The 25,807-nt window shown below is 38.4% G+C and overlaps 1 non-coding gene across 1 annotated transcript; it reads right to left on the reverse strand.

Annotated features, from left to right (window-relative positions):
• Positions 1-2,731: 2,731 nt before the first annotated feature.
• Positions 2,732-2,838, reverse strand: LOC133787396 (small nucleolar RNA R71). Its single transcript, XR_009872421.1, has one exon. It is a non-coding gene; the product is annotated as a small nucleolar RNA R71 (small nucleolar RNA).
• Positions 2,839-25,807: the final 22,969 nt, after the last annotated feature.

Raw genomic sequence — 25,807 nt, forward strand, 5'->3', positions numbered from 1 at the left:
TGGTCACTTCTCTGTGAAGAAAACCGCTGCAAAAATCTTACAATGCGGTCTTTACTGGCCCACTTTGTTCAAAGACACCAATGATTTATGTCGTTCTTGTGTAAGGTGCCAAAAGTTAGAATCCTTATCCCGTCGGCACATGATGCCCTTGAACCCAATTCTTGTTATCGAAATATTTGATTGTTGGGGGATAGACTTTATGGGACCATTTCCACCTTCTTTTGGATACCTTTACATTCTTCTCGCTGTGGATTATGTCTCCAAATGGGTCGAGGCGGTACCATGTCGAACCAATGATAATGCTACAGTTGTCAAATTCTTGAAAGAAAATGTGTTATCAAGGTTCGGTACCCCTCGCGCTATCATCAGTGATCAAGGCACTCATTTTTGCAACCGATCCTTTGAGGCTCTTATGCGCAAGTACGGTGTAATTCATAAAGTTGCAAATGCCTATCATCCACAGACTAATGGTCAAGCTAAGTTAGCCAATAGGGAGATTAAACACATTCTGGAAAAGACGGTAAATCCCAACCGCAAAGATTGTCTACACGTCTTCTAGACGCTCTTTGGGCATACCGCACTGCTTTCAAGTCTCCTCTTGGGATGTCTCCCAATCGGCTTGTCTTTGGAAAAGCCTGTCATTTACCTGTTGTTGAGTCTAGTTTTTATTATGTTTTGGTGATGTTTTTAGTAGTCTTTTATTTTGTTTTTCCTTGTTTTAGCGCGGGTTTGTGCTTTGTTTGGTTGTTTTTGTGAATATCAGGAAGAATTGAGCATGTGGAAGAAAATGCCAAAGAAAGGGAAGAAATAACCGAGTTTTCCATCATATTTTGATCAAGAATGGTTCTCAACACAATTTGGAAGTGTTGGTGAAATTTTGGGATGAAAACTTGAAGAAATGAGATTTCCCTTAAGAGCAACGGCATGAGCAAAAGGGAGCCGCGGCTAGGTGGGAAACAGAAGCATTGTTTTTCAGGAAGTCTTCGGGCCGCGGCATGGCTAGATAGAGTCGCGGCATAGATGGGTACTCTGCCCAGAATTCGTCGATGCGGGCCGCGGCATGGCTTCAGAGAGTCGCGGCATGAAAAGGACCTCCTGCCCAGAAATTGTGATACGGGCCGCGGCATAGTGCATGTAGAGCCGCGGCCCGCTTCTTTAATTTTTGAAATCTTAGGTTTTAAGATTGCGAAAAGGGGAGGAATAAGGACGTACGGATGAAGGGAGGAGTTCTGGTTTTGAAGGCTCAAGCTTAGAGTATTTTTACATGTTTTTCTTCCTGATGTTATCTTTAATTTCTGTTGTGATTAGCACTATGACTATGAACTAATTTTCTGTTTAGGATGTTCAATTGAATCACTTGAATTTCTGTTATGACCTAATGCAATTTTAATTTCCTCTTCTTCAATCTTCTTCAATTCCTTATAACCTGTTCTTATAGATTGATTATTGATTGGCCATCTTTAGTCATATATATATGTTTTTAAGTCAAAAATCTGAGAAGTGAGATTTAATTATGCTGTGGTTATATTGGACATAATTCTAATTTAGAACGAAAGTATCTGAATTAATTGTGTAACTGTTATTAAGTTGTGGAATTTAATGCTACCTTTGTGGTTCAATTTACCATAGAAATATAGGAAATTGTCACCTAGGTTGAGTTTATAATTCATAGTATGATTATAGGCTGCTGTTTCAACTTGTTAATTGAATTAGGTAAAAATAAGAAGAATTCATACTTTGCATCAGGGAATAATAGGAAGGATAGTTGATGAGATTGAATATCCTAATTGTTTCTCAGTGATTAAATTAAAAGTTTTACTATTAGTTATTATTCTATTTAATTGTCGATTATTATTTCTGCACTTTATTGGTTCTTTTGCTGTATTTTACAAAAATCAAGAATTTCAATTCATCAAATAGAACAAGAAATTAATTGACTGGTAATTGATAACTCAGTCCTTGAGGACGATACTTGGTTTTACCATTTTATTACGAGTTTGCGACTGTGTGCACTTGCATAGCAAAATTATCGCAACAAGTTTTTGGCGCCGTTGCCGGGGACTGAAAATAATTATCAATATCAGTCTAATGAATTTTTATTCTAATTTGATTTTAATTTATTTGCTTCTAATCTGTTTAGTTGCTAAATTTTTCTATCTCAGGTGAATTTTGGTATATGCGTGGCAGAAAAGGAAAAGCCACACTTGTTCCTTTGAATCCCGAGATTGAAAAGTCCTGCAATCAAATCAGAAAGAATAATAGAGAGGCCCAGAATTCTGTGAAGATGGCACAAAATGATGGGGATGGCAGGAATGGTCTAAATCCAGGAGTTGTACAAGAGGTTCAGGCTCAGACCAACGCTGAGAGGAGCCTGAGAGATTATGTGCTACCCACTCTGACGGGAGTACAAAATAGTATACGCCCACCAGTTGTAGAGGCCAACAACTTCGAAATCAAGCCTACTATTTTACAAATGGTGCGGTCCTCTGTGCAATTCAATGGGTTGCCCTCTGAAGATCCTCACACCCATTTGTCCAACTTTCTGGAGTTGTGTGGAACCTTCAAATATAATGGGGTGAGTGATGACGCAATCAAGCTTAGGCTCTTCCCATTTTCTCTAAGGGACAGAGCTAAAAGTTGGCTGAACTCTCTGCAGCCAAACTCCATTGTCACTTGGCAAGATCTAGCTCAGAAATTTTTATCCAAATTCTTCCCTCCGTCAAAGGCTGCTAAATTGAGGGGAGAGATAAATAACTTTTGCCAGAATGACGGAGAGTCATTATATGAGGCGTGGGAACGGTTTAAGGAACTCCTGAGAAGATGTCCTCATCATGGCATTGAACAGTGGATGCTAGTACAGAACTTCTACAATGGTTTATGTCCGACAACCAGAACCATTATTGATGCTGCAGCAGGTGGCACTTTTATGAGCAAGAGCGCAACTGGTGCATATGAGCTGCTAGAGGACATGGCTACAAACAACCATCACTGGTCTGAGGAGAGATCATCAGGAGTTAGAAAGATAGCTGGGGTGCATGAGCTAGATGCAATCACTGCCTTAACAGTGCAAGTAGCCTCTTTGACCAAGCAGTTGCAACAGAGTAGTGTGTCTGCTAATGCGGTTCAGATGGCAGTGAGGTGTGAAATGTGTGGTGGTGCTCATTCTGTTGATCAGTGCCCTATCTGTATGAATAATAACACCCCTATGGATCATGCCCAAGTTCAAGCGGTGGGAAATTTTCAGAGGCCACTCAATAACCCATTCTCCAACAACTACAATCCAGGGTGGCGAAATCATCCAAATTTTTCGTGGAAGAATAATCAAGGCCAACAACCTCAGTTTCAGGGCCAATTTCAGAATAACATTCCTCAGCCACCTATGAATCAAGCTTCGTCATCACTGCAGCCTAGGCCTTAACAATCAATGCCTCAACCTAAGAGACCTAATGAACTACAAGCTGCCCTGTTGACTCTTACTAATACTCAGACTCAATTTATGACTGAGACCAGATCATCTATTCGAAACCTTGAGACACAGGTTGGGCAGTTGGCCAATATACTCAATAACAGACCCCAGGGAAACTTGCCTAGTAATACTGAAGTCAACCCCAAGGAGCAAGTTCAGGCAATTACTTTGAGGAGTGGGAAGCAAACAGAGCAGCCTAGACCTCCACATGCAATGGTTCAGAAAAAAGAGATGGGTGCGCAGTCTGATTCAGAAAGGGTTACTGAAGACCATCAGAAGTCAGAACAGAGTCCCCCAGTTGTCATTGAGCAGCCAGTTAGAGTTCCATACCCTCAGAGGCTTAGAAAGACTACCCTTGATAAATAGTTTTCTAAATTTCTTGAGGTGTTTAAAAAGCTGCACATAAACATTCCTTTTGCGGAGGCCTTGGAGCAGATGCCCAATTATGTTAAGTTCATGAAGGAGATTTTGTCAAAGAAAAGGAGAATGGAGGACTATGAGACTGTAGCACTCACTGAAGAGTGCAGCGCTATTTTACAAAGGAAGTTACCCCAAAAGCTGAGAGATCCGGGGAGTTTCACCATACCTTGCACCATTGGCAAGTTTGAATGTAAGCACGCCTTATGTGATTTGGGGGCAAGTATCAATCTGATGCCCTTATCTGTGTTTAAAAGACTTGGTTTGGGGGAGGCAAAACCAACAACTGTCACTTTACAGCTCGCAGATCGATCGTTAACACATCCACGAGGTATTATTTAGGATGTTCTTGTGAAGGTGGATAAATTCATATTTCCCGCTGACTTTATTGTCCTGGACATGGAGGAGGACACAGATGTCCCTATTATTCTTGGTAGGCCATTTCTAGCCACAGGCCAAGCTCTTATAGATGTTCACAAAGGAGAACTTAAGTTGAGAGTTCAAGGAGATGAGGTGGTCTTTAATGTCTTCAAGTCTATGAAGTATCCGGTGGCTAGTGACAGTTGCTTTAGTGTGGATATGATAGAAAAGGCAGTCTCCAAGAGAAGGATGAGCAGTGATGCCTTAGAGGCAGTATTATTGGGTGATGAGGGCGATGATGATGAGGATGCTGAGATCAGAGAATGTGTCAACTGGATTAATTCTTTCTTACCATAATGGAAAAAGTTCCAAGAATTAGCGGATGCGACTGATAAACCGCTAACCTCCATTCAGCAGCCACCACCGTTGGAATTAAAGGTCCTCCCAGATCACTTGCAATATGCTTATTTGGGAGAGAATGAAACCTTACCTGTCATTGTGTCAGCTGACTTGTCAAAGGTAGAATTGGAGAAACTGTTGAGGGTTCTAAGGAAGCATAAATTGGCCATTGGGTGGACCTTGGCAGATATTAGAGGAATAAGCCCAGCGACAGTGATGCATAAAATCTTATTGGAGGAGAATAGCAAGCCATCCATAGAGGCTCAGAGAAGACTCAATCCAGCCATGAAGGATGTAGTATTGGAGCAGATTCTTAAATGGTTGGATGTTGGGGTGATCTACCCAATTTCTGATAGTGCATGGGTGAGCCCTATACAAGTGGTACCTAAGAAGGGTGGAATGACTGTGGTGAAAAATGAGAACAATGAACTCATTCCAACAAGGACTGTAACGGGGTGGCGGATTTGTATAGACTACCGCAAGCTCAATAAGGCAACAAGGAAGGATCATTTTCCTTTGCCTTTTCTTGATCAGATGCTTGACAGATTGGCAGGCCATAGCTACTACTGTTTCTTAGATGGGTATTCTGGGTATGATCAGATCGCTATTGCACCAGAGGATCAAGAGAAAACAACCTTTACATGTCCTTATGGCACATTTGCTTTCAGGAGAATGCCATTTGGACTATGCAATGCCCCTGCAACATTTCAACGGTGCATGATGGCCATATTTTCAGACATGGTAGACCGGTGTATTGAGATTTTCATGGATGATTTCTCTGTTTTTGGCTCATCATTCGACCTTTGTTTGGGTAATTTGGAGAACGTGCTGCGTCGTTGTGAGATGGCTAATCTGGTGTTGAATTGGGAGAAATGCCATTTTATGGTGAAAGAGGGGATTGTTCTTGGCCATAAAATTTCAAGTGAGGGAATTGAGGTAGATAGAGCAAAAATTTCTACCATTGAAAGGCTGCCTCCACCAGTTTCAGTCAAAGGAGTCAGAAGTTTTCTTGGTCACGCTGGGTTCTATCGAAGATTCATCAAAGATTTCTCAAAGGTGTCTAAGCCTCTCTCGAATCTGCTTATGAATGGAGTTGTCTTTGATTTTAATGACGAATGTTTGAGGGCGTTCAATTTCTTGAAAGAAAAGCTTGTTTCTGCTCCAATTGTGATAGCTCCGAATTGGGAATTGCCTTTTGAGTTGATGTGTGATGCCAGTGATTACGCAGTGGGGGCAATTCTGGGACAGCGGATTGACAAGGTATTCAGGTCTATTTACTATGCTAGTTGGACTCTAAATGATGCTCAGCTGAATTATGCCACTACAGAAAAAGATTTGCTAGCTATTGTGTTTGCTTGTGACAAATTTAGACCATATCTGATTGGCAACAAAGTGATTGTCTACACTGATCACTCTGCCATTAAATACTTGATGTCAAAGAAAGATGCCAAGCCCCGTCTGATTAGATGGATTCTGTTGCTTCAAGAATTTGACATGGAGATTCGTGACAAGAAGGGTAGCGAGAATGTGGTAGCTGATCATCTCTCTAGACTTGAGGTGGAGGAGACTGAAAACAAGAAAGCAGTGCAAATCAATGATCATTTTCCTGATGAGCAGTTGTTTGGGGTAAGTGAGACTTTAGCTATCCCGTGGTTTGCAGACATAGTGAACTTTTTGGTTGCAAAAATTGTGCCTTCTGAAATGTCAAAGCAGCAATTAAAGAAATTCTTTTCTGAGGTGAAACACTACTATTGGGAGGAACCTATTCTCTATAGGCACTGTGTTGATCAGATTATCAGAAGGTGTGTTCCTGAAGAAGAGATGCAGTCCATTCTTAATCACTGTCATACTCAACAATGCGGACGGCATTTTGGAGCATCAAGAATGGCGGCTAAGGTATTACAAAGCGGTTTCTATTGGCCTTCATTATTCAAGGATGCCAATGTGTTTGTCAAGGCTTGTGATAGATGTCAGAGAACTGGCAATATCTCGAGGAGAAACGAAATGCCTCTACAAGGGATTCTTGAGGTGGAACTGTTTGACGTATGGGGCATCGATTTCATGGGGCCTTTTCCACCATCTTACAACAATGAATATATTCTATTGGCAGTGGATTATGTATCCAAATGGGTGGAGGCTGCAGCAACTAGAGCCAATGATGGTAAAACTGTGCTTAATTTTCTGCATAAACATATTTTTACTAGATTTGGCACTCCCCGAGCTCTGATTAGTGATGAAGGGAAACACTTTGTGAATAAGCAATTGGATGCACTGCTGGCTCGTTATGGAGTTTATCACCGAAAAGCTTTGCCTTACCATCCTCAATCAAATGGGCAAGCTGAAGTTTCGAACAGAGAAATCAAGAGCATCCTGGAGAAGACCGTTGACAGTTCGAGGAAGAATTGGTCGAAAAAGTTAGATGATGCGATTTGGGCATATAGAACTGCATTCAAAACACCAATAGGCATGTCTCCTTACAGGTTGGTGTTTGGTAAAGCGTGTCATCTACCGGTTGAATTGGAGCATAGGGCATTCTGGGCTATGAAAAAGTTAAACTATGATTGGAGTGCCGCTAGTGAACGAAGACTGTTGCAACTGAATGAACTTGACGAGTTCAGAAATGAGGCTTATGAGAATGCCAAGATTTATAAAGAAAGAACAAAGGCTTGGCATGACAAGAACTTAATCAGAAGGGAGTTCCAACCAGGGCAGCAGGTACTTCTGTTCAATTCAAGACTTTGACTGTTTCTTGGCAAATTGAAGTCAAGATGGTCAGGGCCATTCACTGTAGTTCAAGTTTTTCCTTATGGTTCTGTAGAAGTTCGGGGAAACTCAGGTGATTCCTTTAAAGTCAATGGTCAGAGATTGAAGCCCTACTTGGGTGGTAGTTTTGATCAAGCGAAGTCTATCCTCCTTCTGAAGCCTCTCTGAAGAGGGGTTCAGCGTCCGGCTAAATGACGTTAACGACAGCGCTTGTAGGAGGCACCCTATATTTTACTTGTTATTTATTTTACTTTTGTATTTGTAAACAATGGATATTTGGTTTATTTTTAGACTTTTAGAATCGTGAAAAACGTGAAAAATGAAAAAAACTTTAAAAAATCAAAAAAATAAAAAATTCCTTAAGGGCCGCGGCATAGCCATATGATGCCGCGACATTGGGGGTTCCAGAGGCCCACGGATTTGGCAGTATAGGGGCGGGCCGCGGCATGGCTGAGGAGGGCCGCGACATTAAGCCCCATTTTTCCCAGAAAAACAAGGCGGGCCGCGGCATAGATGAGGAGGGCCGCGGCATTAAACCCAAGATTTCCCAGAATAATGAGGCGGGCTGCGGCATATGTATGAGAGAGCCGCGGCATTACATCCTGGCGATTCTATGCGGGCCGCGGCATAGTCAAGGTAATGCCGCGGCCCTAGTCCGAAAATTGGGATAAAAAGCCCTAAATCAGCCATATCCCATTCATTCACTCTCACAATCTTACTCACACTCCAAACTTCTTTTCTCTCTAATTTTGTTTGAGACTTCCATCAGTCAAGGAGACCACAAGAAGGATTTTTGTGCCATTCAAGTAAGTGTATCTTCTCTAGTCTAATGCTTTTGATTGGAGATTAGATTGCATTGTGGTGTTGTGGATTGTTCTTTGTTGTTCTTGTGAGAAGATTAAGGGTTTTGCCAATTATTGATTGTGGGAATTATTGTTTGAGGCTATTGATTGTGGGAATTAGTGTTTGGGGTTGTTGATTGTGGTAATTAGTAAGTTTGGGGGGAGTGACACCAAAAAGGAAATTATACTCAAGTTCTTGAGAGCATATTTGGGGGTTTAGTTGGTTCTTTTTGAAAGATATTATGGGTCCTAAGCGAAATCCCCCTAGAGGCACCTCCTCCAAGAAAGCATCCTCATCACGCACTCAACCACCACCAACACCACCTGCCCCAGCTGAGTATGACACTAATTTATTTGTTAATAAGGACGCTGCCGAGTTGTTTAAAAAGATTTATAAAAGATCGGTGGTAAGGGAAAGGGGGTTTGACCTTAATGAGGCCCCTGCTGTACAACACCCTGGTTATGAACTTATCAAAGCTGAAATAGTGCGACGTAGATGGAATTTGTTTTGTGACTCGACCCATGTGGATTCAGCCAACTGCTCTATTATATATGAATTTTTCGCCAACTTCTAATATCAAGATGCAGAACAGAATAATTTTGTCAGGGGCAAATTGGTGCCTACAACATCCTACGCATTCAACCAATTACTGGATCTTCCCTCATTTTCTGCACAAGAGGATGAACACTGGCAGTTGGCCCATTTCAAGGAGCCAGACTATGATGCGGTGGCTGAGGTCTTGAGTATGGAAGGGGCACGTTTCAGTTATCATAATGGGAGGCCCAAAGAGTTGTTCAGGTGGCAGCTAAACCCAGTTGCGAAGGCGTGGTTTTATTTTGTGTGTGCACGTTTACTGCCGACGTCTCATCTGTCTTCTGTTGATCAAGAGCGTTGTTTGTTAGTGTATGCTATCATGACCCAAAAGAAGGTCGATGTGGGCCGCATTATTCGATATAGCATACGCAACATCAGTAGATTCAACACTACAGCTGGTGTCGCCCATGGTACCTTCCTCTCGACTTTATGCAGCACTTATGAGGTACCAACCTTTTCCAGCGATCTAGTCCAGAGGCCAATGGGGGCAATCAATCAGACCTTGTTTACGGCCTTCCCTCTAGCCTCTCTTACGCAGCCTCCCTCTACTCAGCCAAATAAGCGCAGCCGGGCTGATGAAACAGGGGACCCTGATCAAGCTGAGGAGGAGGAAGTAGAAGAAGCAGGTCCCAGCAACCCACCTGAAAATTTGGCAATTGGAGGACCGATTGATGAGCACACGCAGCGTACGCATGTTCGATTGGATTACATTATTCAACAAAATCAGTATTTAATCCAATCGCAGCAGGCGCAAAATCAGCACTATAATGACTTTATGGTGCAACAAAATGAATATGGGCGGGCTCACATTGAGGAGTTGAATACTTTGGTCACGAGGTGGACTATGAGTTCAGCTGATGAGAATTATTTCACTCCACCGCCACAGTACACTCCATATCAGTGGCCACCTCCACCACCTCCTCCGCCATACTGATGTGGCGTCAGGTAAGTTCTCTTCCCTTGTTTTTTTTCTTTAGCACATTGGGGACAATGTGCATCTTAAGTTTGGGGGGGAGCTTATTTTGTTTTATTTTTTGTTTTCTGCGTTGTTTAGTTTAGTTTTCTGTAGTGTAAAGGTTAAACCATCATTCTTGTCTGTACTTGCTTTGTCTTTGCTCGTGAAAAGGAAATTGAATTCAACTGTGTGCTTGGTTCAATTGTTTTAGAGTTGAATTTAAAAAGTTTTGTGGGAAATTTTTAATATGTTTTGAAAAGACAACATTTTGGATTGTATTATATGTGTTTGACTAGGGTTGGTGGAATGACAATTTGAATCTAATAGAACTTGCATTATTTGGCTTTTGAGGCGAAATTCTTGATGACATGTGTTTAGAAAAGTGATTTAGGCAATTTTATTGGATCGATTGTGCCTTTCAAGCCGACCTTGAGTTAATTATCCTTAGTTACCCTTTTTGAGCCTTGAACTTGGTTTTTGTTCTTGATCATACTACTTGTGCCTAAAGTTCTGAACTTCTTTATTTGTGTTTTCCTTTCCTTTTGTTATCATAAGCATATAATTTGTGGGAAAGAAGAAGGAAAAATAGTAAGGAATTGGTATGATTGGAATATAGTATGATTGTACAAAAAGAAGAGAGAGAGAGAAGTCTTTGAAAAAAAAAAAAATAAATAATATCACTTTGTCACACTCCTTGATCATATATATATAGAAAATAATAAGTTTGGGGGAGTGTGATTTGAAAAAAAAAAAAAAGTGATAAGTCTAGAAAAGAAAAGAAAAGAAGAAAATAATGAAAAATGTTGTAATCTCTCTCTCTAATTGTATAAAAGGGTGATTTTTGGTGTGGTAAAGAGAAATTTGGTGGGTTTCAATGTTTTTTTTTATACTTATGGTAACGACTGAGCCTAAATGAGAATTTCATCTACCCTTACCTAAGCCTAACACTATAACCTATGAAAGTCCTTTTGATTTCAAAACATGTGTTGTTGACATTAGTGGAGAAGGTCAAGTAATGCAAGCATATTGCAGATGTTGGTTTGTGGAAATGTCTGGAGTGAGTTGAGCATATATGATAGAATCCAAGTGTTGTAGTCATTTTCATGATATATTATTGATTTCCCTAATTGAACTGTATAAGTTGGACTTTAAGGCAATTGAGCTGAAATTCTGGTTATAAATATTGCAATTGAGATTTCATGAGTTTTGGCAAAGCAGTGTAGATGGTAATGATGGTTTAGCTTGTTCGTTTGTGTTTGTTTCTTTTTGATTAGTTTAATTTGGTCTTTACTTGAGGGCGAGTAAAGGTTAAGTTTGGGGGAGTTTGTTGAGTCTAGTTTTTATTATGTTTTGGTGATGTTTTTAGTAGTCTTTTATTTTGTTTTTCCTTGTTTTAGCGCGGGTTTATGCTTTGTTTGGTTGTTTTTGTGAATATCAGGAAGAATTGAGCATGTGGAAGAAAATGCCAAAGAAAGGGAAGAAATAACCGAGTTTTCCGTCATATTTTGATCAAGAATGGTTCTCAACACAATTTGGAAGTGTTGGTGAAATTTTGGGATGAAAACTTGAAGAAATGAGATTTCCCTTAAGAGCCACGGCATGAGCAAAAGGGAGCCGCGGCTAGGTGGGAAACAGAAGCATTGTTTTTCAGGAAGTCTTCGGGCCGCGGCATGGCTAGATAGAGCCGCGGCATAGATGGGTACTCTGCCCAGAATTCGTCGATGCGGGCCGCGGCATGGCTTCAGAGAGCCGCAGCATGAAAAGGACCTCCTGCCCAGAAATTGTGATACGGGCCGCGGCATAGTGCATGTAGAGCCGCGGCCCGCTTCTTTAATTTTTGAAATCTTAGGTTTTAAGATTGCGAAAAGGGGAGGAATAAGGACGTACGGATGAAGGGAGGAGTTCTGGTTTTGAAGGCTCAAGCTTAGAGTATTTTTACATGTTTTTCTTCCTGATGTTATCTTTAATTTCTGTTGTGATTAGCACTATGACTATGAACTAATTTTCTGTTTAGGATGTTCAATTGAATCACTTGAATTTCTGTTATGACCTAATGCAATTTTAATTTCCTCTTCTTCAATCTTCTTCAATTCTTTATAACCTGTTCTTATAGATTGATTATTGATTGGCCATCTTTAGTCATATATATATGTTTTTAAGTCAAAATCTGAGAAGTGAGATTTAATTATGCTGTGGTTATATTGGACATAATTCTAATTTAGAACGAAAGTATCTGAATTAATTGTGTAACTGTTATTAAGTTGTGGAATTTAATGCTACCTTTGTGGTTCAATTTACCATAGAAATATAGGAAATTGTCACCTAGGTTGAGTTTATAATTCATAGTATGATTATAGGCTGCTGTTTCAACTTGTTAATTGAATTAGGTAAAAATAAGAAGAATTCATACTTTGCATCAGGGAATAATAGGAAGGATAGTTGATGAGATTGAATATCCTAATTGTTTCTCAGTGATTAAATTAAAAGTTTTACTATTAGTTATTATTCTGCACTTTATTGGTTCTTTTGCTGTATTTTACAAAAATCAAGAATTTCAATTCATCAAATAGAACAAGAAATTAATTGACTGGTAATTGATAACTTAGTCCTTGAGGACGATACTTGGTTTTACCATTTTATTATGAGTTTGCGACTGTGTGCTCTTGCATAGCAAAATTATCGCAACACCTGTTGACCTCGAGCATAAAGCATATTGGGCTATCAAAGCCCTAAACTTTGATCTGAATGCCGCAGGTATCAATCGCAAACTCCAGTTATCCGAAATTGAGGAGTTGAGAAATGATGCATATGACAATTCCAGGATTTATAAGGAAAAATTGAAAATCGCTCACGACAAAGAAATCCTCCGAAAACACTTTGAGCCAAATCGAAAAGTGCATCTGTACGACTCTCGCTTGCACTTCCATCCTGGTAAACTGTGATCGCGATGGACTGGTCCATTTGTAGTGAAGCAAGTATTTCCCAACGGTTCGGTGGAGGTCGAGGACCCAACCGATGGGAGAATTTTTCGCGTCAATGGCCAAAGACTGAAGCATTACATTGAGAGTGTGAGTCGTGTTGAAGAGGTCCTTCTTAAGGACCCAATCTATACACTCTGACGTTCTGAATGGTTGTTGTTGTTGTTCTTTTTATTTTTATTTTTCATTATCTTTTTTTCTGTCTTTCTTTTATTTTTGTATGCTTTTCGTTTTTGTATTTTGTTTTGGGGTATTATTACCAGGCTATTTTCGCTCTCGCCTCATGGACATGGTCATCATCCAGGTGTTCTCTTTCCTTACCTTTTTCATTGCTTATTCATTTTGACATTGAGGACACTGTCTGATTTTTGGTTGGGGGTGGTGAGCATGCATTGGCTTTCATTTGGAAAATCTTATTGTTGAGTCATTAGAATTCATTTGGAAAACATTATTGTCTTGTTGAATTTTTAAGTCAATTTTTCTCAAAATTATCCAAGCGTGAGTATAACTTGTTGGTTTGAGTCGGTTCTTACTATGTTTAGCTATTAAGAAGTGATTTTTAGAGTTATTTTGTGCACTTTCAAAACATGCGATAATTGGTTGTTAACACAAATAGTTGAGAGAAATTTCAAGTTTAAAGTTTTTCATTTCTTGGTGAGTTGTGAGAGTTGAGAAAACAACTTTTTGAACTTTTATTGATCATTTGAGTTGGTAAAGTCACATTTTTGGAATTTAAAACATGACATTTACTAGAGGGATGTTTTTCATTTAAGAAAAGTCTTTGTAATAAATTTGTGTTCTATTTATTGTATTTGTAATTTCCTTTGTATTTTTGTGTTGTCTCTTGTCAAAAAAAAAAAAGAAAAAAAAAGAAGAAAAAGAAAAAGAAAAAGAAAAAAAATGATAAATAAATGAAAAAAAAGAAAAAAAAAAAAGAAAAAAAAAGAGAACAAGAGCAACACTTCCTTCTATTATTTTGTAGTTGTAAAAAAAAAAAGCAAAAAAAAAAAAAAACATTTCTATTACTATTATTTTGTGTAATTGTATTAAAAAAAAATTATTATTATCATTAAAGTTCATTTTCTTATTTATCATGTCTAATTAGTTGTCATTTTGTTCTTGGAGTTTTCTCATGTAAATCCCAAAGGTTGTTTGTCATTCGAATTCCAATAAGTTGATTTGCCTATCTTGTGATCAATATTTGTTCAAATTGCTTATCCTAAAAAGTTTATCTTTACTCATTTGAGCGTAAACTGTTACATTTCCAACTCCAAGAGTGTAATCCTTCCCATACAATACTTTCAATGCCCGTGAGGAATTTGGAGTTGAGATCTTTATACTTTTGAGATTTTTCGATACTATTTGTGTTATGACTTTTGAGAAAAAGAATATGGTTTGGTGCACACACACACAACTCTGAAATAGCAACTATAGTAGCTTAGATAGTAATTTCTGACTTCTTGCTGATAATTTGAAAATGCTTAGATGATTTTGTTTGGTTTGACTTGATTATTCAACTTGACAATTTTCTTTTTCGCTTGAATTGCTAGGGACTAGCAATAAGCTGGTTGGAGGTTGTGATTAGTACTTAAAAATGACATTTTACTAAGCTTAAAGCATAAATTAAATTAAGTTTTAATTAATATTTCCTTAAAATTATTTTGATATATTTCTTTAAGGGAAAATATTAATTTCAATTTAATTTGCATAAAGTATGGTGCATTATGACATTAATAAAAGCAAAAGAAAAGAAAAAGGAAAAGAGAAAAGAATTAAGCTGAAAATGACATTTTTAAAGAGTATTTAGTTGTTTTGTAGCTGGCCCAATTGAAGAAGAGGCCCAGCCGCCTGGAGCCCACCACAAGTCTGGCCCCGCCAGGTGTCCACGCCCTAGCGTGCCACGAGTCCCAGCGCCTGCCACCTGCCTCTTTTCTCCTCGCGCCACCTGTCCGCCTGCTTCAGCATCACCTTGCCTCCCTTAGCTTAACGTGACTTCAGCAACTTGCCTCACCAATTAATCCCTGCCAAAGACCCCAACATATATCTTAAGCACTCTAGGCCCAGCCTTCACTCCAACATCAACGGCCCAACTCCCTTCAGCCTCCAACACATCAAACATTAAGCATCTAGCTCCCAACGTGACCCAAAGGCCCAGCAAGCCCAATCCGAAATCTTCCCAGCAGCCTGCCTACGTGGCACTCCCTCATTGGCTGAAAATGGGTCAAAACCCTCTTGTGTCACCAGCCATGTTTTGTGGGTATTGGGCTTTGTAAATTTCTATTTTGAGCTTTAAAGCTCATGTTTTTGTGGTATTTTAGGAAAGGGAAAAATGATCATACACCAAAATAGCTAGGTTAATATTAATAATAAGATTTGATTTTTCAAAATCATATTTTATTATTAATATTTCAGATTTATTTTGTAAACCCCAAATTTTTATTTAATTTCTTTTTAGTCCTTCTCTCCATCTATAAATAGGGACACTTTCTTCACATTATGTAGGTAAGTTTTAGAGTAGAGAAACTATAGCAAAATTTCCACTCACTTTCTTCTCATATTTTCTTCTTAGAATTTTGTGAGAATCATGAGCATATTGGCCTAATCTTCCTAGGAAGGTTAGGGATGATTCCATATGCAAGTGATGTTATTTTGCTACTTTGATTTACTATGTTCTTAATGTAATATATTTGAGTTATTTATGTTCTTTCATCTCTATCTTTATTTTGTTATCTTTATTTACTCATGCTAATAGTATATAGGATTTGTCATGCTCTTTCTATGTGCTTCTAATTAGTAAAAGTAATATTGATACATAATTTTATGTCTAATCTTCTATTGCATTATTGCCCTTGGGTATTTTGTCATTTTTAGATTTTTCATAAGATTAACATTGTGCTTTTAAAGTAAAGAACTTTATAACTCAAATGAACTTTTGTTAGAAAAACTATGGACTTTAATGTTAGATTTTCCAAGTAAATGTTGGGATGTGAACTATTTACTTGTGTATTTTTGTAAATCAAGTAACCAAGTAACTAAACAAGCATATGGATGATTCTTGAAACCTTTCATTTTCTCAAACTCTTGATTACATCTTACCTTTATTTCACTTATCTCATTTCATCACTTTATCAAAATACAATACCAAAATCTCAAACATCTTTCCATTTACAATTTTATTTACTTCTTATTACTAACTTTTTGTGCTATTTTCTACTAACCTTTTGATTTTAGGTTACCTCCTTGTGGATCGACCGCCCGATCTTACTACAACTATCGCTTAGTGTAGTCACATTTTGGGCGTTAAACAGTGACTTTGATAACCTTTCCTTTTTTGTACCTGAATTCGTGTTTATTCTGAAGATGTAAGTTTTGTTTGATGCTATGATTATCAAACTACATTTCACCAGGAGCTAACTTCTAGCGTGCTAAACAAATATTTAGTTATGTGAAAGTTTAATTTTCTGAAAAATAGGCGCAACTAATAATTTGATGAATAAGACTTGTTTACTAATGATAGCCTTTTATTTGATTTATTCTTAAAAGAAATGTAGAATGTAACCGTAGTTTATATTTATCTATTTAAAAGTCAATGATAACAGAGAATTTTTGTAAAAACAATTCTTTCTTTCCTTTTCCTCTATACTATTCTGTAAGCCCCTCTTAGTTTTTATTTAATTCAATTAAAGGGAATTCAATAAATTGCTACTGTATTGAATAAATCAAACAAAGTTTTTTGAGAGTACATAAGATAATTTGGAAGATTTTTTTTCAAACTTCTTATCATAACAAACGCAAGGTACATTACTTTCATGTTTTTTTGGCTTCAGTAAACTGAATAAATATTTTGAATGCAAGAAAACAACATATACAAACAAATTCATTGATCTTAAAGTGCAGTTGGTATCTTGTAGAGTAGTTAACTAAAAAGTAGTTGAACATTAGACAATGAGTTCTTTCATTTCATAGTCATACAATTATTTGGATCCCTGAGTACAAGCCCAGGTGGTATAAGTTCACCATACAACTATTCTGTTACTTGGAAATTTTGAGTCTATAATTTATTGTTGATCCATGAAATTACTTTCTCATACTACTTATTTCATGTTTTTCCAGGTTGTTGTTCCCGAAACCTACGAGAAGTATACTTCAAGAAAGGTTCTTACTACCCGATGGGTTGAAGGAGAAATGCTTTCACAAAGTACAGAAAGTGATGTTGGAGAGATTGTTAATGTTGGAGTCATCTGCTATATGAAGCATGTAAGATATTCTGCCAACAGCCAAAAGGATTATATATTTTTGAATGATAACTATATTACTTTAGTGGAGTTTGAATATCTTAGATATTCATCCGTAGTGAAGTAGGATTTGGGAATTCTATGTGCTGCGGTGATAACGGAAGATTGAGAAATTGCATGTCTAAGTGAAGTAGGTTATGAGAATTTTGTGTGTTGCGGTGATATATGGATGAAAACCTGTGTGTTTGATTTGTTTGTCATGTTTGTGTTGATTGTGACAGATGGCTTGGCTAGTAAATTAGAGGATATGCTGTCCGATTTTCTATAGATTTTTTTATACTTAGTTTTGTTTTGTATGTTTATTTTATTTAATTCTCTTAATTTTAATTTTTTATTAAAACAAATAGGCGCAATACGGGAAAAAATAGTAGTTAACTAAAAACAAAATAACTAAATGTTAGTATTTTATAACCATCTCGGAACATAAGATTTATAATGTAGAATATTAATTTGAAATTACATTGTTAACTATATTTTTTTTAAGGAATTGTTAAGAACTAAAGTTTAATTTTATGTCCAACACTAAAAATTTTCTATGACAAGTTCTTAACCAGTCATCATTGAGTATTTATTGGATAATATTTTTGAAATGGTTATCTTTAAAATAAAGTTCCAACACTTGTGTGATATATTGTAAAACTCACTTTTCAACCACCATATCATGTAGTTTCTTTTTCTAACTGTCACACCACCAAAGTTCCAGCCACCATTCGTCGATAAGGAATGGATGGGATTTGGACTTAAAAAAGGACTACTTTTTATGTGTCACTAACTCAACCTCTTCTACTCAACTCAAATGCATATAAACACTTCCTTCACAGTTCACACTTTGTTTTCACTTCTGAAATCTCTCTTCTTTGCTTATATACACCCCACACTACTTTTAATTCATTCACTTAAAAACTATTGGCTCTTGTCTTAAGAAGATTATGGAAGAACCCGAGCCTTCCACTTCTTCTGCAATATTCATGTGCTCTAGCTCCTCATCGTCGTCGTCATCATCACAAGTCCAAGAATTAATGACAAAAAATTCAGATAAACATTATAAAAATTGGCTGCTTATTATAGTCCTCCATACCATCTTTTCATATATGAATATATTTCTATATATAAAAAATGGTTCAACGACACATTTTATACACATATATAAGTAATATATATAATTTAATTAGATACACACACAGAAAATATGTCTAAATAAAAAAAACCCTTAAAGAGTTCATTAGACAAATAATAGAATGACACATTTTAGGCAAATAATGTTGCTCACAAATAGAGGGGCACAAAGTGGGTTGTGGTTTTGGAATGTTGCTCTTAAATTTGTGCACATGGGAACAAGACTGTCTATTTTGGGGCTTGTTACTGTGGTCTAGGTGGGGAAATATGCTCAAGTGAAATTCCCCTATATCATTGCAATACTTATGTGAACTTTTTAAATTTAAATGTCAACATCTGACCTTTTTCTTTTTTTATAATGTTGATTAAAATGAATAGGTTAATATTTTTATTAGTCTTAAAGCATTGGATTGGTAGCTAATTGCAAGAGGTATGTTGTATTTCCAACCTATGGTATGTTTCTATTTATATATGAGTTTATGTATATGTAAAGATGTTTAAGATATTTAATACTAAGATTTGTACATGTATTACCAATCTTTATACAGTGTTGTAAACAACCAAACAATATCGACTGCAGATATTACGTTATGAGGATGATGAAGAATGTGCTTATCAATGCCCATCATATCAAACCTTTCTTGTCGAAACAGGTAACAAAGAATATACAACTACATAATATTAATCTAGTATAATTTTTGTATATGCTTTGAATTTATTACCACTAATATAATTCTAATTAAAGTTTTGTTTCTTTGTTTTTTCAGTTTACCTCTGACAAGCCATATACTACTCAAGAAATTGACGAAGTTCGAGAAGAATGGGCGATGTCATTTTTACAATTGGTCAGAGCAAAATGAATGATGTTATAATAGCTAGCTTATTACAATACATGCTGAGAAATTTAAATTTCTTTTAAAAAAAATTGGCGTTTTTTAGTATTTTCTTTTAATACATTTTGGACACTCAAAGGGATATATATTTTTTAAATCAAAATGAAAATTGTAGCTGCATTTAAAAAAAAAAAAAAACTTTTAAGGGCATGAAAGGTGAGTCCTAAAATCTTAATTTAAAGACACTCAACGTGATCTTTTAGGACTCGCATTCATTTAGGACTCGCTTTAAAGGCACTCAATGAGATTTACGAGTCCTAAAAACATTATTTAAGGACTTGTAACACGAGTCCTAAAAACATTCTTTTAGGACTCCCTCAGTTTTTAAGGCTCTCTAATAGAGGACTTGCGGGCGCGAGTCCTAAAAAGCCTTTTTTGTAGTATTGGATCCAGAATTACAGATTCAACCATGGAAGTTGATTATATAGCGACTTGTGAAGCAGCTAAGGAAGCGATTTGGCTTAGGAAGTTCTACACTGGTCTAGAAGTAGTTCAAGATATGGAGAAGCCAATAATCCTTGCCAGATAGAAGGATTTGAACTATTACTGAATTGGCCTTTGTGATGAAAGGAACGAAAGCTGGCAACATGAGTATGCTAATTCCTGCGAGAACACATTCTAATGGTTTGTCATGTTCCTACTCTAACGCTTGTGAGAATGGCCCTCCCTACTACAGACTACGCTAGGAAAGTTGGCCATAAGCAAGAAGAGAAGTCTCGAGAAGTACTTCACTTATCCTTTCTCTAATAGTTCTTCCCCCTCCTTCCCCACTGCGTTTCACTTGACTTGAGTTGGGAAGAATCATATTCATCTTCCTTTTATAAAAATCCTCGTAATGCTTGTATTCCCTTACTGATATTGTGATAATAGTGGAGCAGTAACTAACTCAAAGGAACCTAGAAGACACAAAAGGGGAAAGCATATAGAAAGGAAATAACATCTGGTTAGAGAGATTGTGCACCGAGGTGATGTAACAAATATGAAGATATCGTCATAACAAGACCTGGTAGACCCGTGCACCAAGACACTTCCTGCAAAGTAGTTTATGGGTCATTTACGCAATATGGAATTGAGAGAGATGCCTCACTTGCTTTGAGGGCAAGTGGGAGATTGTTAGTGTAATGCCCCAAATTTCCTAATAAGGTTTAGGACCTTGATTAGGAGGCCGGGAGGGCCATAATTGATTTATTATGCTATTAAATGTTTATATGCATGTTTAGGTGTATTAAATATGCATGTGAACCCATTTTTGATTAATTGGGTGATTTTCATATTTTGGCAATTTTGGGCATATTTGGCATATATGTGATATGTGTGTGGTGCTTTATTATTATTTGGTTATGCTAGGGTTACTCAGCACGAGACGATCCTAGGAGGTAAGTTAGTAGGAAAGTCACAACAGGATTTATTTTTGACTCGGAGTGAGTCAAGCGGTATTTAGAGCATTACCGGGTTATTGGGTAATGGGAATTAATATTTGGTGATAAATTGGGAGTTAGTAAGATAAGGGGGAAATTCTGGAGGTTTTGACTATATTGTCCCCAGGGGTGTTTACGGGACCACAAGCGTTAGGATTTGTTTGAGGCTACTTAAGCTTGAAGTAACATTTTAAGAAATAAAAAGAACGTTCAGTAATTTATCTCTCCCTCTAAGTTCCATTTTCGTCTCCCGATCGCATTTTCGAAGGAAACATGAGTTCTAGGACTCGAATTCAAGCGAGGATTGAGGCATAGCGATCCTAGGAAAGGTTAGAAGCTTATTAGCCGGAGGATTTAGTTGGAAACAACTCAATCAGAGGTAATTGAAGTTTTAAGTTGTAAGTTTTTTAAAGTTTCTAAGCTTGAATTGGACTTTGTGTTTTGATGAGCTTTTGATTGGGTTGAGACTTGGGTTTTGTTGGTTTTAGATCATGGGGATGTTTGGGAACTTTGATTTTTTAGTTTGGAGATGTTTGGATAGGTTTTTGGAAGGTTTTAAAATGGAGAAATCGGGGAAAAATGCCTGGTTCGAGGTTGGGCCGCGGCCTTGTTCTTGGGCGCCGTAGCCCAGGCTCGAAGAAGCAGGTGGAGGTTCTGTTTGGCTTGAGGGCCGCGATGCTTGGATAGGGGGCTGTAGTGCTTGGTGCTGTTTATGGCCAAATTTATGTTTTGGTTAGGGGAACTCAAACCTTAGGCCTCAGGATCATTCCTACTACCTGGTTTAGTGGGATTCGATGTCTCGGAGGCTAGGTCTTGGTTCCAAGATTGGTTTTAGAACTTGAACTTATTGGATCACCATTTATGGTTGTGACTAGGTTATCACTAGAGGCTTGGAATAAGGATCATGCTTGTGGTTCGTTTATTGGTAACCTGTGCTTGGAACAAAGGTAAGAAAACTACACCCTGTGTATATGACATGCATGGTTATTCTTGATGCATGTGATGCACGAGAAACAAGTGAATAGGGCATGCCATGAATATTGAATATGAGATTGATGAGAGCTTGAGCCTTTGTGTTTATGCATGATCCTAATTATGCTAGCAATTTTTAAGTAAGCATGTTGAATGCCCTATATTCAGATATTTGACATATGATATATGTTTGGTAGCATGCTTACTTGTGTGTGGCACTGACTATTCAGGATCGACATTGATCGCGTATTACTGACTTGAGAGTCATAAATGGCATAAGCATCATGAACGCAGAGCCGATAAAAGATTATATCTAATCGATATCAGCGTTAAATGACTCAAAGAGCATTAATGCTGGATCGACCCGAAGGTTGATGAAAATTATAAGCGCTTGTCTAGTCTACGACTTGTTACTCAGAGCTAGGGCCAAAAGCCTAGGTGAGTGTTTTGTCACATGGATGAGGGAGCGGAATCCCTGTTAGTGACTTGATAATTAGTCACTCATTTAAAGGTACAAACCCCCTGTTAGTGACTTGATAATTAGTCACTTGTTTAAAGGAACAGACCCCCTGTTAGTGACTTGATAATTAGTCACTCGTTTAAAGGTACAGACCCCCTGTTAGTGACTTGATAATTAGTCATTCGTTTAAAGGTACAGACCCCCTGTTTGTGACATGGTAAATTAGTCACTCATTTAAAGGTACAGACCCCCTGATAGTGACTTGTTGACCAGACACTCGTTCACTGTTTGAACTTATTTTCCTACTTGAATAGGGCTATATTTGCTAGGCATGCACCTTATGATTTTCTGTCATGATATGACTGTTCATGAGCATATTGAGTTTTCTTGATGGGCTTCGGCTCACTGGTGCTATGTGGTGTAGGTAAAGGCAAAAGAAAGCTGGACCATCTTTGAGTTGGAGAGCTTAGGTGACGATGTGTACATATGCGGCTGCTTGACCGCCACGGCCGAGGGTTGAAAGAGGAACTAGGGTTAAACCCTGTTTTGTCACTTAGATCGGATGGTTGTAAATACTTTCTTGTAATAGACCTTTAAATTATATTTTTGGGATCCCAATGTATATAGTAAACGTTCTAATGAAACGTTACATCTTAACAAAAATTTTTAGTCCCTAAACCGCTAATCATACTTAGTTACACGATTTTGGCCAAATGACTCGATTAGCGAGTTTAGCACTGTTTATAAGGCGCACCGTAACGGTCCCTCGAGATTAGGGCGTTACAGTAAGGGTTTAGGCCCTAAAAGCATGTGAAAAAGACATTTTATTGATTTAAATAAAAATACATTTTTATTATATTTGAATAATTTGTATAAATATAGAAAATTCCATATTCATTTATAAGAATATGATCTTGTTGACAGTGAGAACTCTTCAACAAAGTTAGGTCAGAAAACTCAAAGGTTAATAAGAAAATGATAAACTTAGGAAGAAAAATTTCAGAGTAAAAATGGAGAAAAATGTTTGTATTGCTCAATAGTCTGAGTTTACAATGAATTTTCCAACCCCTTTATTTGAGGGGTGAGGATCTATTTAGAGTGGAGCTCTAGTGGCTCTAAATACATAGTGGTCCCATGGGGACAAAAGGGTTCATCCGCGGGCTGCAGGTGATCGTGGTGTAGGTGGTAGTGGTGCAGGAGAGGTTATGGTCGGTGTTGGTACATATCATAGGCCTATAGATAATGTCTTTAGTATTTATACTATTCCCTATTGCCATTACTTGTTTGATTCGGATACCAGGGGAATGGGAGTGGTGCTACCACCCATCGTACAATCCCTTATCACCACTATCTATCTGGAATAGGAGTCAGGTCTGTGCCATGATCTTTGCTAACATGTACGTACCTATATAGATGTACCTTGACTGTACTTGTTGTCTCTTCCTTTCTCATCAGGCACATATGGTCACTCTTCTAAGTACACAAATGCATTGTGCCTTACACTAAGTGTCCAAGTGACAGGAAAGCATGGGAATGACCTTCGATACTAAGAATTAGATAAGACACGAGGTACACCCGTGAGTTATGCAAGGTGTGATGACCACTTAAGCAAAGCTTTAGCATCGGATGCGAGGTGGGTACCTTGGATGCACGATTGAGTCATGCCTTTGGGTGCATATGGGTGTAAGAGTCTCGAGGCACACATAGGCACAAGGGCCTCACAATGCGTATAGGTGTGAGGATGTCTCGACGCATATGGGGGCAAGGACCTGGCAAGGCGCAATGGCGCAAGGGCCTCGCCAAGTGCACAGGGGCAAGGGTCCCACAAGGTGCTCAAGTGCAACAATCCCGCAAAGCGTACATGTGTAATGGCCTCGCGATGAGCACAGGTGCAAGGGCCTAAAGATACGCATAGGTGCAAGGCTCTCGTAAGGCATACAGAAGCAAGGATCTCACTTTGCACACAAGCTCAAGGATCCCGCAAGGCGCCCAGGTGCAACGGTCCCAGGAGGTGTACAGATGCAATGACCTCGCAATGCGCACATGCTCAAGGATCCAATGAGATTACCAGGAGCAACAGTCGCACGAGGTGTATAGGCATAAGGGCCTTGTGACACACATAGGTACAAGGTTCCTGCTAGGCACCCATGTGCAATTGTCCCACGAGACATACATTCACAAGGGCAGGGCCTCATGATGCGCATAGGCGCAAGGCTCTTGCAAGGCACAGAGGTGCAACAGTTCCGCCAGGCGCACATGCATAAGGATCTCGCGAGCCTGCCAATGTCAGACAAGGATGTCAGCTGTCTGTGCAAGATGAAGGTCTCAGAGCCGAGACACTGATACGATGACCTTGGTTTGAGATGAGGACCCGCGCGAAACATGGTCTCTCGTGACCATTCAAGGGCTTCAGCACGAGCTGGGGTCTTCTCTAAGTGTAGAATTTTGGCATATACACTTTCCAACAGTCTATGAGAGGGCCTTTAGATGCTCCAGTACACTTCATAATATGGTGTCTTCAAGGCAGATGTGGTGCTAATGTGTTTTTTTTTTTTTACTTTGGTAGTTTGAAGAAACACACTTTGTATGTGGTGATTCTCATAACTTCTTGAGAATGATTGTGACCCTATCATTCCTCTTCACGGATCCCAAGGTGAGTGTAAGGCTTCATTTCTGACCATGGATTTAATGTAGAAACCAAGGGCTAGGAAGGGTTTGGATTTTCTATGAATAGGCATTCTCTCTGAAATTCTTTTTTACACTATCATTCACCTTGGTTTGGTGGAGCTTTGTTCTTTTTGAATTTCAATAGCTAGGTGGTTATATATCATTTTACTTTTTCTTTTTATAGTACACACATATCCAATGATGTACTAACAATTGTGTCTCTCTTCTTCCTTTTTTTTATGTGTAGGTGTGTGGTACGAGGTACCATGGTAGCGACTATGCGTGTAGGTGTTTGGTGCGAGGTACCAAGGTAGAGATGGTGGTGTGCATCCCTAGTTATCACGAGCCTCCAACAGTGGTCCCTTATCTACTGTAGGTATTCCCTTATTCATTCTTTAGCATTTTATGCTAAGTAGGCTTAAGGAGGTACACCCTCATGTGGAGCTTCGCGCTCATGCCCATAAGAATGTATATCGGTATACATATACACACCATTGCACCTCATAGTTGATTGTATCCTTCACCCATGCTGGCACCCTCACTTTTCATGAGCTATTTTTGGCATGGTAGGATATATGTTACGTTTTGCTTCTCATTGTGTGAATGCACATTGGGGTTTAAACTCATTCCTTTGCATCTTGTAGTACACCACATTTTCCACACACGTTTGCACCTGGGTTCATCATGAGACGTCGTTTCATGGCATATAACTTTTTGTATGTTTTATGTTTATCTTTTAAAGGAACATCTCTATGTCCTTTTATCCATGTGGACTTGTTTTAAGCACCTCTTTATTCCATAAGGACCTCCTTTGGGTCCTCTTATTTTATGTGGGTTGTTGCTGTCAGGTCATATCATCCCTTTGGGTTCTTTTTGTCCTCACTTACAACAATTTTTTTTTTGTTTACACTTGCTTGCCCCCAAGTCTAGGAGGAGACTTTTAAGTGTTCTTGTAGACTTACTGCGATGCCATACTTTCTACACTTTGGCAATATTGTTGTGTGCCTTTCTTGTAAACCAAGTTGTTGACGGTCAGAACTCATCAACAAAGTTGTGGTGCTAGGGACAATGGTAGCATCCTCTGACATGTCATGATCGTGTGAGTGGAAGGACATCTAATTGATATTTGGGTGTGTTTTACATCCATGGTGGAGTTGTCAAGCATCGTGGCATTGTGTTATTGCCTCGTGAGATATCACGGGATGACTAGG

This window comes from Humulus lupulus, chromosome 6 (genome assembly GCF_963169125.1).
Source record: "Humulus lupulus chromosome 6, drHumLupu1.1, whole genome shotgun sequence".
NCBI lineage: Eukaryota > Viridiplantae > Streptophyta > Magnoliopsida > Rosales > Cannabaceae > Humulus > Humulus lupulus.